The sequence below is a fragment of the Salmo trutta genome, chromosome 3, assembly GCF_901001165.1.
Source record: "Salmo trutta chromosome 3, fSalTru1.1, whole genome shotgun sequence".
NCBI classification, from domain to species: domain Eukaryota; kingdom Metazoa; phylum Chordata; class Actinopteri; order Salmoniformes; family Salmonidae; genus Salmo; species Salmo trutta.
The window spans coordinates 30,766,667-30,781,533 of NC_042959.1; the positions used below are offsets into that span (position 1 = coordinate 30,766,667).

Below are 14,867 nucleotides of genomic sequence, written 5' to 3' on the forward strand. Positions count from 1 at the left end.
TTGACTGACCTTCATGTCTTCAAGTAATGATGGACTGTCATTTCTCTTTTCTTATTTGAGCTGTTCTTACCATAATATGGACTTGGTCTTTTACCAAATAGGACTATCTTCTGTATACCACCCCTACCTTGTCACAACACAACTGATTGGCTCAAACGCATTAAGAAGGAAAGACATTTCACAAATGAACTTTTAACAAGGCACACCTGTTAATTGAAAGACACACACACACTCACACATAGACACGCTTTCACACTCTTCACATACGCTGCTGCTACTCTGTTTATTATATATCCTGATTGCCTAGGCACTTTAACCCCTACCTACATGTATATACTGTATTACCTCAATTACCTCAACCATCTTGTACCTCTTGCACATTGACTCGGTACTGGCACTCCTTATATATAGCCTCGTTGTTGTTATTTTCTGCACAGTGTAGTTTGTGCTGCTCCCTGTGACTGCGTCTCTTCTTGTCAGTGGCTGCCCTCTGCTGACGACAGTGTGAACCCCTCTTTGCACATTTGATTCTTCTCTCTTTGTAAACTCAAAATCACTATGACAATTAAACACACAATATATAGTAATGTGGTCTCAAAATAATTATTCCATAGGTCCAATAGATTCATATTACAGTATGTTTCTGCTTCCATAACTCCAACCATCACAATATTGACAATACATTATCCTAAAGGCAGTGAGTGACATGAGGTTGGAGAAGCACAAGTTTTTAGTTGGTTGCATAAGTCCAGATGTTGTTGAGATGGACCCCAGGACTTCACTGCAGGATAAGTGCTAAAACATGACCTTGTGACCTTTAAATTCTACAGATTCCGCTCTGACTGACCCATATGACGCTGATAGAACAAGAGACAGTGGTTCTCGGTTTGTTGATGGGATGTAACGTCTTCACATGCACTCTCAAGTTCAAACAGGATGCTCGTTGAAGCCCAACTCAGGTTAAAGTATTTCAATCATTTTCGTCAGGGGATAACAGGAACGGCTGTTTTGCTAGCTTGTTGAAACAGCCCAGTGTGTTATCATAAGATTTACAGTGAAAATTTTGTGTGTCTACAGGACAGGAGATGCCTTTTTTTTTTAAAGAACTAAAGGATTTTTAGATAGGAAACGTGTGCAGGAAGCTTCACGTTGAAGAGCACAATGTACTTACTGTGTGTGTATCAACAGCTGCACTTCCACTAACTCCTGTCCCAGTCATAGAGTGATTAAACTTACTGTACACTGTTTTAAGTGAGAGAAACAACTTATTCACAGGCTGTAGTCATCAAGTAAAACAAGCTACTGACAAGGTATTGAATTCCATCAAATAGCTGTGTCTAAATACTAGGCCATTGTTGCTCTGGATAGAATGTGCTGGATGTGACAAAATGACAACAAGCTAAAGGGAATTCAGAAAAACACGATGCGATACGCTACACCTGCAACAACATCTGCTAAATATGTGTATGTGACCAATCAAATTGGATTTAATGTGTTGTATAAATGTACTGTAGAACACGCTCATTTCAAGACTGAATGCTCTTAAAATAAATTAAAGCAAAGATTCCATTATATTTTGGTTCCTTTCCATTCATGTGTTGTGCATTAGAGAGATGAGATGGACATAGTTCAATAAGGTGATCTTTTTTTTTTATTTAAAAAGCAGGCAAATATTAATACAGATTGTTGCAGTTCAATATATAAGGTGGTGCATTAACATAACAGAAATCATAACATTTCCCGCCAGACATAATCATTATTATAAACAAAAAGAGCAGCTGGGGGCTTATTTCATGCCATTAATAGTCTCATTACTGGGCTCCATCTTTTAATAAATGTAGGTCTTTGTAATCTAAGTGAATGTTCCATCTCCATGTATTCCATCTCATTCAGTTCCCAAACCTTTTGCAGCCAGGAGTTATTTGTTGGGGGCTTGGGTTTTAACCAATTCATAGGCAATGGATTTTAATGACGGCTGTGAGCAAAATCTGCTAAATCTTGTTTTGACCCCTTCCCTCTATGCCCTCTGGAATCGCTCCCAGGAGAGCCACCAGGGGGTGTTGTGGTATTTCTAGTTCAATTAGGATTTGAAAGAAAGATTTGGAAAAACAGATGAGTGGAACAATGGAATGCCTGTGTCAGTCTTAGTTTGTATCTGACAGGCATGCCATTGGGGGAAACAGTCTGTAATATCAGAAATATTACAGACTGCAGACTGAACTGGACTTGTACATGATGGATTTCCTCCAAGATCTGTCAAAAAACATCCTGGTCCTCACCGAAAATGTATCTGACGAAGTATACCAACCATTATGTCAAGAGAGAGTTGTTTGCATGTTTATCGCTGTCATTCAAATGAAAACCTCAGTGAAACCAGCTCACCCGTGTTACGACTGCATCGGAAGGGGGCAGAGAACACAGAAAGAACACAGTGCTGAAACCATCAGAGAGGCATGGGAAAAATGCAGAGACCACTTTGCCATAATCAATTCAGAGAAACGGCGTGGCTATTTATGAGCACAAACACATGTTTATGGCAGGCTGCGGCGCTAATCCTGGTTTCCCGGACCCCGCTGGCTGCGTCTGCTGGGACATCACTACTTCCTGTTGCCTGTCAGCACCAAGAGGCCGTCCTCAGATCTGTGGTAGTGAACTCAAAGAGATTGGTTTAGTCTCAACTCGTCTGGGTCTAATGCAACAGTGCCAGCATTTGCAGCGGTCTTGTGTTCATTCATTCATGAATTAATTAATGTGTAATCCCATCCCTTGTTTAGCCTTGTATTGATTTGCAGGCCATTCTCTTTCATGTCAGGCAACAGGGAGGTCTGTTGAAGACAATGCAGTTACAGTATTACCGTTTTTTGGAGATTCTGTGGTCTGAATCAGATGATAAAGGGGAGGGAGGGCTTTTATTTTTAGACCTCATTCTGCCTTGCCTTGAAACAGTCTTGCGGACGCAATGCATTTTCTCTGCAGTCTAAACGGATTTCAGAAGTTTCAGTATAATATCGAAAGTGAATTCATGTAGGTTCCCTTTAACTTCCAAACCTTTGTCACAGCTGGGAGAGGAACCTACTAACGTTTGTTGGAACTCTGATGGTCTTTATACACAGTGTTTCTTTCTCACCCTAGGACACCTTCTTCTGTTCTACACCCCTGGAGTTCACCAGTCCATTTTCGGGGGTGGTCTTTATTTATTTCGATGCACTTGTTGTTGACTTGGTCTGTGATACTTCCTTGCTGCTTAAAGGTGGGGTGAAGCTCCAGCTAGTCTGACTGTGGAAACAGCATCCGGCCCATTGTTCTGCTTCTGGTTGAGAGGAGGTTTGGACGTGGCCTACAGTCCACCTTCTTGGAGCAGGGGGTCTGGGAATCGCATTGTATAGTAGTGGGCTTGGGGGGAACCTGTGTTCTTTGTTGTTGTAGTTATTGGGCATTATTGTGTGGCGGATGGCTTCAAATCTGCACACGATAGGAGTTCAATCTGTGCTATTTTCCTCCTGATTAAAGGAATGTGTTTTGGCACGATTTCAAGAAGGCCCTCAGTGTGTCACCTCTGTTATAGTGATTCATTGAGCATTCTGCTATGGGGTGCTGTGTTTGTCTTGGGAAGGAGCTGGGGAAGTGGGAACGCTGGGGAGAGAGGTTTTTCATAAATACAATTTTCCAAAGGAAAGAAATGAAAACAGAGCTCAATAGGTGACGCCCTTTAATTAGATGCAAACTGGATGTTTTTTTCCCAGGTCCGTTTTGGTGTTGTTGCAGAGACCGTTGTTACCTTGGCCAGCACACAAACTCTGACTCATCAGAGGGGATGCGCTCGTTTTTTTTTTTTTTGGGGGGGGGGGGGTTATAGTAGTACAGTCAATGCATTGTATTAATGATGTTTCATCACATTCCTCATATCCTGCCCTGGGTACATCAGATGGCAGATTTATGTTTTTTTGTTGTCATCTCTGTCTAGCTGTTTCATTAGTCATATTTCAGAATACCAGGCAAACAACATACTGTGCTATTTTCATGACCTTGAGTAAAGCTGTTTTAGGGGCAACAATAATTTTTCATTGTACGTTCACGATGGGATGTTTTCATTTGAGAGGCTCTGTTATGAAAGACCAGCACCGCTCCATTTCTTTGGTTTATTTGGTTTCTGTCTTGACTGGCAAAGCAGTTCTGGATTCCGGATATTTCATATTTCTCCCAGATCTATCCATTCATTGCATTACACAGTGCCTTCAGAAAGTATTCACACCCCTTGACCTTTTCCACATTGTGTTGTGTTACAAACTGGGATTCAAACGGATTTAATTGTCAACAACCTACACGAAATACTCTGTAATGTCAAAGTGGAAGAAAAATGTTAACATTTGTAATCAATTCATGAAAAATAAAACACTAATATGACTTGATTAGATAAGTATTCAACCCCCTGAGTTAATACATGTTAGAATCACCTTTGGCAGCGATTAGAGCTGTGAGTCTTTCTGGGTAATTCTAAAAGCTTTCCACAACTGTATTGTATAATACTTCTCCATTTAAATAAATCATTCAAGCTCTGACAAGTTGATTGTTGATCATTGCTAGACAGCCATAGATTTTCAAGCAAATTTAAGTCAAAACTCTAACTATGCCACTCAGGAACATTCAACGTCGTCTCGGTAAGAAACTCAATTGTAGATTTGGCCTTGTGTTTTAAATTATTGCCCTGCTGAAAGGTGAATTAATCTCCCAGTGTCTGGTGGAAAGCAGACTGAACCAGGTTTCCCTCTAGGATTTTGCCTGTGCATCTCTTTTTATCCTGAAAAACTTCACAGTGCTTAACGATTACAAGCATAACCATAACATGATGCAGCTACCACTTTTCTTGAAAATATGGAGTGGTATTGTTTTGCAGTATTACTTTAGTGCCTTGTTGCAAACAGGATGCGTGTTTTGGGAATATTTTTATTCTGTACAGGCTTCCTTCTTTTCACTCTGTCAATTAGGCTAGTATTGTGGAGTAACTACAATGTTGTTGATCCATCCTCAGTTTTCAACTACCACAGCCATTACACAATTTGTAAGTCGCTCTGGATAAGAGCGTCTGCTAAATGACTTAAATGTAAATGTAAATGTACACTCTGTAACTGTTTTAAAGTCACAATTGGCCTCATGGTGAAATCCCTGAGAGGCTTTCTTTCTCTCCAGCAACTGAGTTAGGAAGGTTGGGTGTAATGATACACCATCCAAAGTGTAATTAATAACTTTAGCATGCTCAAAGGGATATTCAATGTCTGCTTTTTAAAACGTTTACCCATCTACCAATAGGTGCCCTTCTTTGCGAGGCATTGGAAAGCCTTCCTGGCATTGGAAAGCCCCCCCCAAAAAAGATATAGATGTACTATTGTAAAGTGGTTGTTCCACTGGATATCATAAGGTGAATGCACCAATTTGTAAGTCGCTCTGGATAAGAGCGTCTGCTAAATGACTTAAATGTAAAATGTAAATGTCTTTGCGGTTGAATTTGTGTTTGAAATTCACTGATCAACTAAGGGACCTTAAAGATAACTGTATGTGTGGGGTGCAGAGAGGAGGTAGTCATTCAAAAAATCATGTTAAACACTATTATTGCACACAGAGTGAGTCCATGCAAGTTATTATTTGACTTGTTAAGCACATTTTTACTCCTGAACTGATTTACGCTTGTCATAACAAAGGGGTTGAACACTTATTGACTCAAGACATTTCAGCTTTTCATTTTTAATTGATAAAAAAAAAACTCCACTGACATTATGGGGTGTTACGTGTAGACCAATGACAATTTTTTTTTTTTAAATTCTGTAACACAACAAAATGTGGAAAAACTTTCTGAAGGCACTGTAGTTAATTTATTGCAGCGTTGTTGTTGCATTGAATTCAGCCTATATTGTAGTGTCATCCAGGATTTATGGATGCACGTTAAGAGAATCCAGCTTCTATATTCATACTCTACAGTACATGTCATGATCATATTTGATCAATATTCTGCACATTATTGGTGTCCAATGCAGTGTTTTGCAATGTCAATTGTCTTTGGAGATTCTTATTTGACCTTATTCAGAAGTTATGACTGCTTAGTGCTCCCAAGACAGGAGTCTGTCCAGTGACCAGCCCCTGAAACAAGGGGCCAGTGAGGTTTTCCTGCTTGTGTCTGTGTGTGGAAAACTACTAGTTGTGTGAGTGAAGAAGCACGCCCTGTTGTGCCCTGTAGCCAAAAAATGATGGTTCCTCATCCCCAGCATGCTTCCCGTATTTATTTACATTCCATATTCTGGAATCAGTTTACATCGGAGCTGACCTGCTTGGCTTGAGATTTCAATAATTCACTGGTTTGGTCTTGTATAGTAGGAGGACAGTGAGTGTTGTGGTAAACATTCACGTTCACCTAGCTTTAAATACTGTAAATCAGAGTAAACCAAAGTGATGAGCGGAGACAGTGGAGAGCCCAACCTGTTCCGTGTGGCGTTCCCAGTGGGCACACCCTGTGCCAGTAACGGGGGTCGGGGGGCAGTGTGGCCCCATAGGAAGCTCACTGCGGGGTGGCGTCCTCCGGTCGTGACCAGGATGATTAAGGGCCCCTTCCTTTCCTGCTCCGAGGGGCATTGTCGCGTTGACAGACAGGCTGCCGACACCTTGCCCCGCTCAGGAAGCGTGTCTCGCTGGTTAAGGAGCAGGACCAGCGGAGTGTAGCCTTCTGATGACACACACATACAGTGGATACATGTCTCACCCATCTCCACATTCCCAGCCACAGACAGGTTGTGCAAAAAATATTTTTTCTGCTGATATGTGTTCAAAATGGTGTTGATTACCAATGTGTTGATTACCTATGGTGTCAGCACTTCAGATTAAAGAGGATCATGTCCTAAAAAAAGCTGAGGGTTGATATATTAAACAATGTTAGCAACTTCAGCAACTAGAAAAAATGAGGAGCGGACTAGAAGTAATTTATAAATATATATATCTTTATTCATTTATTCACTTCTATGCTTGGTTAATAATAAAAATACATTTAGATTACAAAAATCTATACTTGATAGAAAATATCAGTGCATATACGTTTCCCCTCCACAATAAACACAAGACCCAATCAGTCCACATTAACAATGCAAACAATTTGGCAGGATTTCGGGGATTAGAGACAGGATTCATAATAAACCTTAATGAATAATGTATTGTATTGGCACATATTGAGTAGCTTAACACACACAAACTATCACATTTCTCCTATTTGTAAGGAAAGACTAGCTGGTGTCAGTGGAATTTTTCTTTAATCAAAGATGCATATTTTTCCAAACATTTCAACTCTTCATCCTGATACCCTTTCCATAATCTGTGCGTAACAGCCTTGTTTTTAAAGGTAATGACAGGCTAAACATGATAAAGTAGATAACATAACTTTCAGTGACCAGTGTATTGTGACCAGTCTGGATAACACATAGGATTCCTGTAGCCTGCCCTGCAAGCTTCAGTAACACTTTAACCGCAACAAAATGGATCAGTAGCAGAAGATTTCTATTCTAAATATTCCTGCCAACAAACAGTCAATTCCTTCATCTTTCCTAATGTAATTAAAGTATATACAGCAGTGGAAACAGCATATAAATCTGGAATACCGGAATGTTACATATCTTGTTATCAAGGAGGCAGGGGGTACAAATCCTTTGGTTAACTCTATGTGACACATTTAAGAGAACATTTGATCTGGATTAATAAGCGACAACGTATAATATAAACCTTAATAAATATGCATGGTTTATTTTACTAGTGCTTTCTCAGACACACGCTTCATGTGAAATTCTAATCCAAGCTCATGTTTTTAACTGTCTTTGTCCATGTGGCTCTCTTGTATCATCTCATTTCCTTTTTGCACCCGGCCATAACAATAATATACAGTGGGGTTTCCTCATGAACGGGCCCATATCGGGATAGGGGAAGGAATCCAAATAGGACTTTTCATTTAAAACGCCTTCACGGTAGAGATGTAGTGTTAAATCCAAAGCAGTGTGATATTACTCTCCGTTTTGCCCTGTTCCCTTCATACCTTAACCCCATTCAGAGGGCATTGGGACTTTATGGGCTGTTGAAACTACTACTACTCAGACTGAGCCAATACCCATCTACAGTCTCAACCCTTTCTTCTCTCTGAGACGAATGGGAAAAAATATTCAAAAAACATGTTCACTGGGAAGACGGAGTACTCAAGTGAGAAATCTTTTCAGACTAGTAGATTCAATTATTCACGAACCGTTCCGATAATCTGTCCGACAGGTGCCTTTTAAAAACGTGAGCATTAGCTAAAGTCAAGCTGAGTAATACATGCTTGAAAATACCAACTTCGTGATAAGAATGTTTATTAAACCTTATATTACTAACTAAAAGAAAACACAATAATTATTACTTAATATAATAAAATAGCACATTTACTTTCCAGTTTTCTATTCTACAAAATATTTGTACAGAAATAAAATAGTAAAACAAGAAATGCCTCAATTCTCCAACCTCTTTTCTTTCTCTGTTACATGTTTTATCCCCATAGTAACACATCCCCATAGTAACACATCCCCATAGTAACACATCCCCATAGTAACACATCCCCATAGTAACACATCCACATAGTTACACATTTTTCATTTACACAACAGTATAACCTGCAACCACTACATTTCATGTGTTATACGTCTGGAATCTGTTGTGCTTCTTAGTGTTGTTCACAGTAGATCATAGGAATAGGTTTGTATACAGTGCCTTCAGAAAGTATTCACACCCCTTGACTTTTACCACATTTTTTTGTATTACTGCCTGAATTTAAAATGGATTAAATGAAATAAGTATTCAACCCCTTTGTTATGGAAAGCCTAAATAAGTTCAGGAGTAAAAATTTGCTTAACAAGTCACATAAGTTGCATGGACTCCATCTGTGTGTAATAATAGTGTTTAACATTATTTTTGAATGACTATCTCATCTCTGTAACCCACACATACAGATCATTGTAAGGTCCCTCAGTCGAGCAGTGAATTTCAGGTTAAACCACAGAGACCAGGGACGTTTTCCAATGCCTCTCAAAGAAGGGCCCTCATTGGCAGATGGGTAAACATTTTAAAAAGCAGACACTGAATATCACTTTGAGCATGGTGAAGTCATTATTTACACCCAGTCACTACAAAGATGCAGGCGTCCTTCCTAACTCAGTTGCCGGAGAGGAAGGAAACCACTCAGGGAATTCACCATGAGGCTAATGGTGACTTTAAAACAGTTACTGAGTTATGCTTGTAATCGTTAAGGACTGGGGAGTTTTTCAGGATAAACCTAAAACACAAGGCCAAATCTACACTGCAATTGCTTACCAAGAAGACTGTGAATGTTCCTGAGAGGCTGAGTTACCGTTTTGACTTATATCTACTTGAAAATCTATGGCAAGACCTGAAAATGGTTGTTTAGCAATAATCAACAACCAATTTGACAGGGCTTGAAGAATTTAGAAAATAATAATGGGAAAATGTTGCACAATCCAGGTGTGGAAAGCTTTTTGAGTCTTACCCAGAACGACTCAAAGTTGTAATCGCTGCCAAAGGTGCTTCTACAAAGTATTGACTCAGGGGTGTGAATAATGATGTGAATTAGTTATTTCTGTATTTCATTTTCAATAAATTTGTAAAAATGTCTAAAAACATGTTTTCACTTTGTCATTATGGGGTATTGTATGTACAGTAGATGGGTGAGAAAAAAATCTATTTAATCAATTTTGAATTCAGGCTGTAACACAACAAAATGTGGATTAAGTCAAGAGGTACCGTTGAAGTCGGAAGTTTACATACACCTTAGCCAAATACATTTAAACTCAGTTTTTCACAATTCCTGACATATAATCCCAGTAAAAAATCCCTCTCTTAGGTCAGTTAGGATCACCACTTTATTTTAAGAATGTGAAATGTCAGAATAACAGTAGAGAGAATTATTTTTTTCAGCTTTTATTTCTTTCATCACATTCCCAGTGGGTCAGAAGTTTACATACACTCAATTAGTATTTGGTAGCATTGCCTTTAAATTGTTTAACTTGGGTCAGACGTTTCGGGTAGCCTTCCACAAGCTTCCCATAATAAGTTGGGTGAATTTTGGCCCATTCCTCCTGACAGAGCTGGTGTAACTGAGTCAGGTTTGTAGACCTTGTTCGCACACGGTTTTTCAGTTCTGCCCACAAATCTATAGGCTTGAGGTCAGGGCTTTGTGATGGAAACTCCAATACCTTGACTTTGTTGTCCTTAAGCCATTTTGCCACAACTTTGGAAGTATGCTTGGGGTCATTGTCCATTTGGAAGTCCCATTTGCGACCAAGCTTTAATTTCCTGACTGATGTCTTGAGATGTTGCCTCAATATATCCACATAATTTTCCTCCCTCATGATGTCATCTATTTTGTGAAGTGCACCTTTCCCTCTTGCAGCAAAGCACCCCCACAACATGATGCTGCCAACCCCCGTGCTTCACGGTTGGGATGGTGTTCTTCGACTTGCAATCCTCCCCCTTTTTCCTCCAAACATAACGATGGTCATTATGGCCAAACAGTTCTATTTTTGTTTCATCAGACCAGAGGACATTTCTCTAAATAGTACAATCTTTGTCCCCATGTGCAGTTGCAAACCGTAGTCTGGCTTTTTAATGGCAGTTTTGGAGCAGTGGCTCCTTCCTTGCTGAGCGGTCTTTCAGGTTATGTCGATATAGGACTCGTTTACTGTGGATATAGATACTTTTGTACCCGTTTCCTCCAGCATCTTCACAAGGTCCTTTGCTGTTGCTCTGGGATTGATTTGCACTTTTCGCACCAAAGTACGTTCATCTCTAGGAGACAGAACACGTCTCCTTTCTAATCGGTATGACGGCTGCGTGGTCCCATGGTGTTTATACTTGCATACTATTGTTTGTACAGATGAACATGGTACCTTCAGGCGTTTGGAAATTGCTCCCAAGGATGAACCAGACTTGTGGAGGTCTACAATTTTTTTTCTGAGGTCTTGGCTGTTTTCTTTTGATTTTCCCATGATGTCAAGCAAAGATGCACTGAGTTTGAAGGTAGGCCTTGAAATACATCCACAGGTACACCTCCAATTGACTCCAATGTTGTCAATTAGCCTATAAGAAGCTTCTAAAGCCATTACATAATTTTCTGGAATTTTCCAAGCTGTTTAAATGCACAGTCAACTTAGTGTATGTAAACTTCTGACCCACTGGAATTGTGATACAGTGAATTATAAGTGAAATAATCTGTCTGTAAACAATTGTTGGAAAAATGACTTGTCTCATGCACAAAGTAGATGTCCTAACCGACTTGCCAAAACTATAGTTTGTTAACAAGAAATGTGTGGAGTGGTTGAAAAACTAGTTTTAATGACTCCAACCTAAGTGTAGGTAAACTTCCGACTTCAACTGTATGAAAACTTTCTGAAAGCACTGTAGGTCTATATGTATCTATAGCTATCTGTATATGTGGATCAGTGGAGGCTGCTGAGGGGAGGACGGCTCATAATAATGTCTGGAATGGAGCTAAAGGAACGGCATCAAACACATAGAAACCATGTGTTTGATGTACTTGATACCATTCCACTGATTCTGCTCCAGCCATTACCATGAGCTCGTCCTCCCCAATTAAGGTGCCACCAAATCCTGTGGTGTGGATATCACAGTGGGCTATGGAGAAGACCAGCAGCACATAGATGAACCCCTGGGACATGCTGAGTCGGCAGACTCTTCTTTCTCCTTCCTGCAGAGTGGGCTGATGGGAAGCAGGCAGGCTAAGTGCAGAAAGGTGTCACAGTCCTAAAGTAACAGATCCCACGTTGTAACAAAGCGTCTCAAACTTGTCTCTAGCTCAAGCCTCTGGGAGGAGGAGAAATGGAAGGAGTTAAAAGGAGAGAGGCAGCAGCAGGCGTTTTGCGGTGCGCTATGAAGTCCAGCGCGAGCTAGAACAGAGGAGAACAAAGGAGAGGCCTTGAGGCATTCAGTCAGATTCTCCACCAGGGGCGGGGGGCGTCTCCCACGGCGATGGGGTGGGGTAGGGCTACACAGGTGGGGTGGAGGGGCGCACTATGTAGTTGTAGTCAGGGCGCGGGCTGTGGCACTCCAGACCGGGCTCCAGGGAAGAGTTGTTCAGGATGAAGTCCAGAGAGGGGACAGGCTGAGGGTACTTGTCCTTCTCTTCCTCAGTCAGCACCGACTCCTTACTCCTACTCACCGCCTTCATCCTGGAGAGAGAGAGAGAGAGAGAGAGAGAGAGAGAGAGAGAGAGAGAGAGAGAGAGAGAGAGAGAGAGAGAGAGAGAGAGAGAGAGAGAGAGAGAGAGAGAGAGAGAGAGAGAGATAGCACATACATGTTTAAAAACAGACTCAGTAATAAACCAATAATACATTTCCATGATAATTGTTCATAAAGGATATCATCAATCATGTTCTCTGGCCTCTCTCACTTCTGTTCCCATAAACGCTCCAAATATGAGTAATTGACTACTATTGTCTTCAGGTTGCTAGGAGTTTCCAGAACCTTGCTCATAGGGACGCAAGGTCAGATCCCAGTGGGGTAAATCACATGACTGACTACCGTAAATTCCGGACTATAAGCCGCAACTTTTTTCCCAGCTTTGAACCTCGCGGCTTAAACAATGACGCGGCTAATATATGTTTTTTTCCCGCTTTCAATTTTTTTTCTCCAAAAAAACACATTCTGTGACGTGCTCAGTTTTTTGGCGGCATGAAGCTTTCATTAGACCAATGAAATTGCCGAACGGGTTAAGGTCAAACAACTTTTTTGTTTACTGTTTAGATTAAATCGAGCGCTCTCAAACTTCCCATCATTCTGATTACGGTAGTCATTTTGTCACCCTCATCATGGCATAGACACGGAGAAATGCATTTGATGCAGCTTTCAAGTTGAAGGCGATTGATCTGGCTGTTGGAAAAGGAAATAGAGCTGCTGCACGGGAGCTTGGTCTTAATGAGTCGATGATAAGACGTTGGAAACAGCAGCGTGAGGAATTGACTCAGTGCAAAAAGACAACTAAAGCTTACTGCAAATTTTTTATTTTTTGTTACAAGCGGTGTTTCGTTAAAGCCTATTTATTTTTGATACAAGCCGTGTTTTGTTAAAGCCTGTGTAAAGTTAATTTGTTTCAATGTACCGGTAGGCACCTGCGGCTTATAGACATGTGTGGCTTATTTATGTTCAAAATAATATTTATTTTTAAATTCAGTGGGTGCGGCTTATATTCAGGTGCGCTTAATAGTCTGGAAATTACGGTAGCTGCATTGACTATGAGACTGGGGAAATGACAGGGTGGTGTATTACATTTTCGATTTGTTGAGTAAGTATTGACATCAATACTATGCCAAGCATTTACACACATCTACAAAGAGAGGGAGATAGCGAGAGAGAGAGAGAGAGAGAGAGAGAGAGAGAGAGAGAGCTATAGGGAGAGGGTATAGGACAACTGCGAGTGGGGAAGAGGGGGTGCCACGTGGAATTCTACAGCACAAAGCTAGAGGACCCTTACAGAGCCAGGGAGGCCCTCCCTCGTAAACATTCAGAAGGTCAAAGGTGACAGTGATCGAGTGGCGACCCAGTAAGGGTTCTTTCCCCTCAATAAATAGCTAATTCTCTGCATGCCTCTGGTGACTGGTTCTCCCATGGAAGAGGCCATGGAAGCTAAGGTCTCTCTCTGCCCAGCGTTGTGCATCACATAGGGGCACAGAGGCGAGGGGAGCACTGTACATGGGTTGATGAGGGTGTGGGGGTGGATTGGGGTTGGGAGGGAACAATGGCTGCTGAGGGAGGGGATCCATAATGTTTAATTCAAACCAAGACCTTGTTCATTGGGGGTTTCGGAATAGTGTCATTAATCATGGTAAATTCACATCAAACTCCACTGATGTTTTGCTGTACCCTTTCTGCCAGTTTATGATTATTGCATTGAAAAAAAACATTGTTTGTTAGCTGTTCTTGCTTGTTAGAATATGTTTCAGTCCTAATCTTTTTTTGACCAGTGAAGAGGCATTTGAAAGACAGACTCCACCGACACATATTTTTTTAATGCAATTGTGCTGTTTGAACTGAAGCTGGGAGAGGTTTTTCAGCCTAACCTTTCTAAGCCCTGTCCTTAGCCCTGGTTTCTCTCTATTCTACAGGTATGAAAGGTTCTGACAAGGTGTCATGCCAGCAGTGTCATCTACAGCTGGTCAAGGAACCTGTCTTTTACGGACGCTATCGATGACCTGGGTGATTGCTAGCTGGGAACCCAGCAAACCCAGGAACATTCCCAGAACATTATACTAAGATTCCCATTAAGTTCTAGTTAGGGTTTTATTTTACATTAGGATGATAACATCCCAATATAATGTTTTTGATAACAAAATATAGATTTTTCCCTTCAATAATATGTTTAAATGAAATAACCTTGGAATGTTCTCCTAACACTCACTAAAATGTTGTGCACAATATCCGTGACAACCCATACAGAACATTCCCCAAAAGTTATCATTAGGTTTCCAGGTTATGTAATAACACAATGTACCAGTAATGTTTTCCCAGCAAACCAAAATTGGTTCTGTGAAAGTTCCGAACATTCGGTTACGGCAAATGTTCTCATAATAGAGCTCTGCTACCCGACCCGAGCAACAGCACAACTGGACAATTTTCATGTTTTGGGAACATATCTTTTGTGATGTCCCGACAATATTCTCACCAGACTGTTTCCGCAACCTAATGAAACATTCTGGGAACCTTTTTTTTTTTTTTGTACTTTCACCCCGAATTTCATGATACCCAATTGGTAGTTACAGTCTTTTCCCATCGCTGCAACTCCC

General features: G+C 40.8%; 1 protein-coding gene across 1 annotated transcript in view; it reads right to left on the reverse strand.

The window, feature by feature from the left end:
• Positions 1-11,600: 11,600 nt before the first annotated feature.
• LOC115172609 (vascular endothelial growth factor receptor kdr-like) overlaps positions 11,601-14,867 on the reverse strand; it is an 80,173-nt gene continuing 76,906 nt past the window's right edge. The window contains exon 30 of the mRNA XM_029730220.1: positions 11,601-12,257. The gene's annotated coding sequence lies outside the window, so the exon portion shown is untranslated. The remainder of the gene's footprint in view (positions 12,258-14,867) is intronic.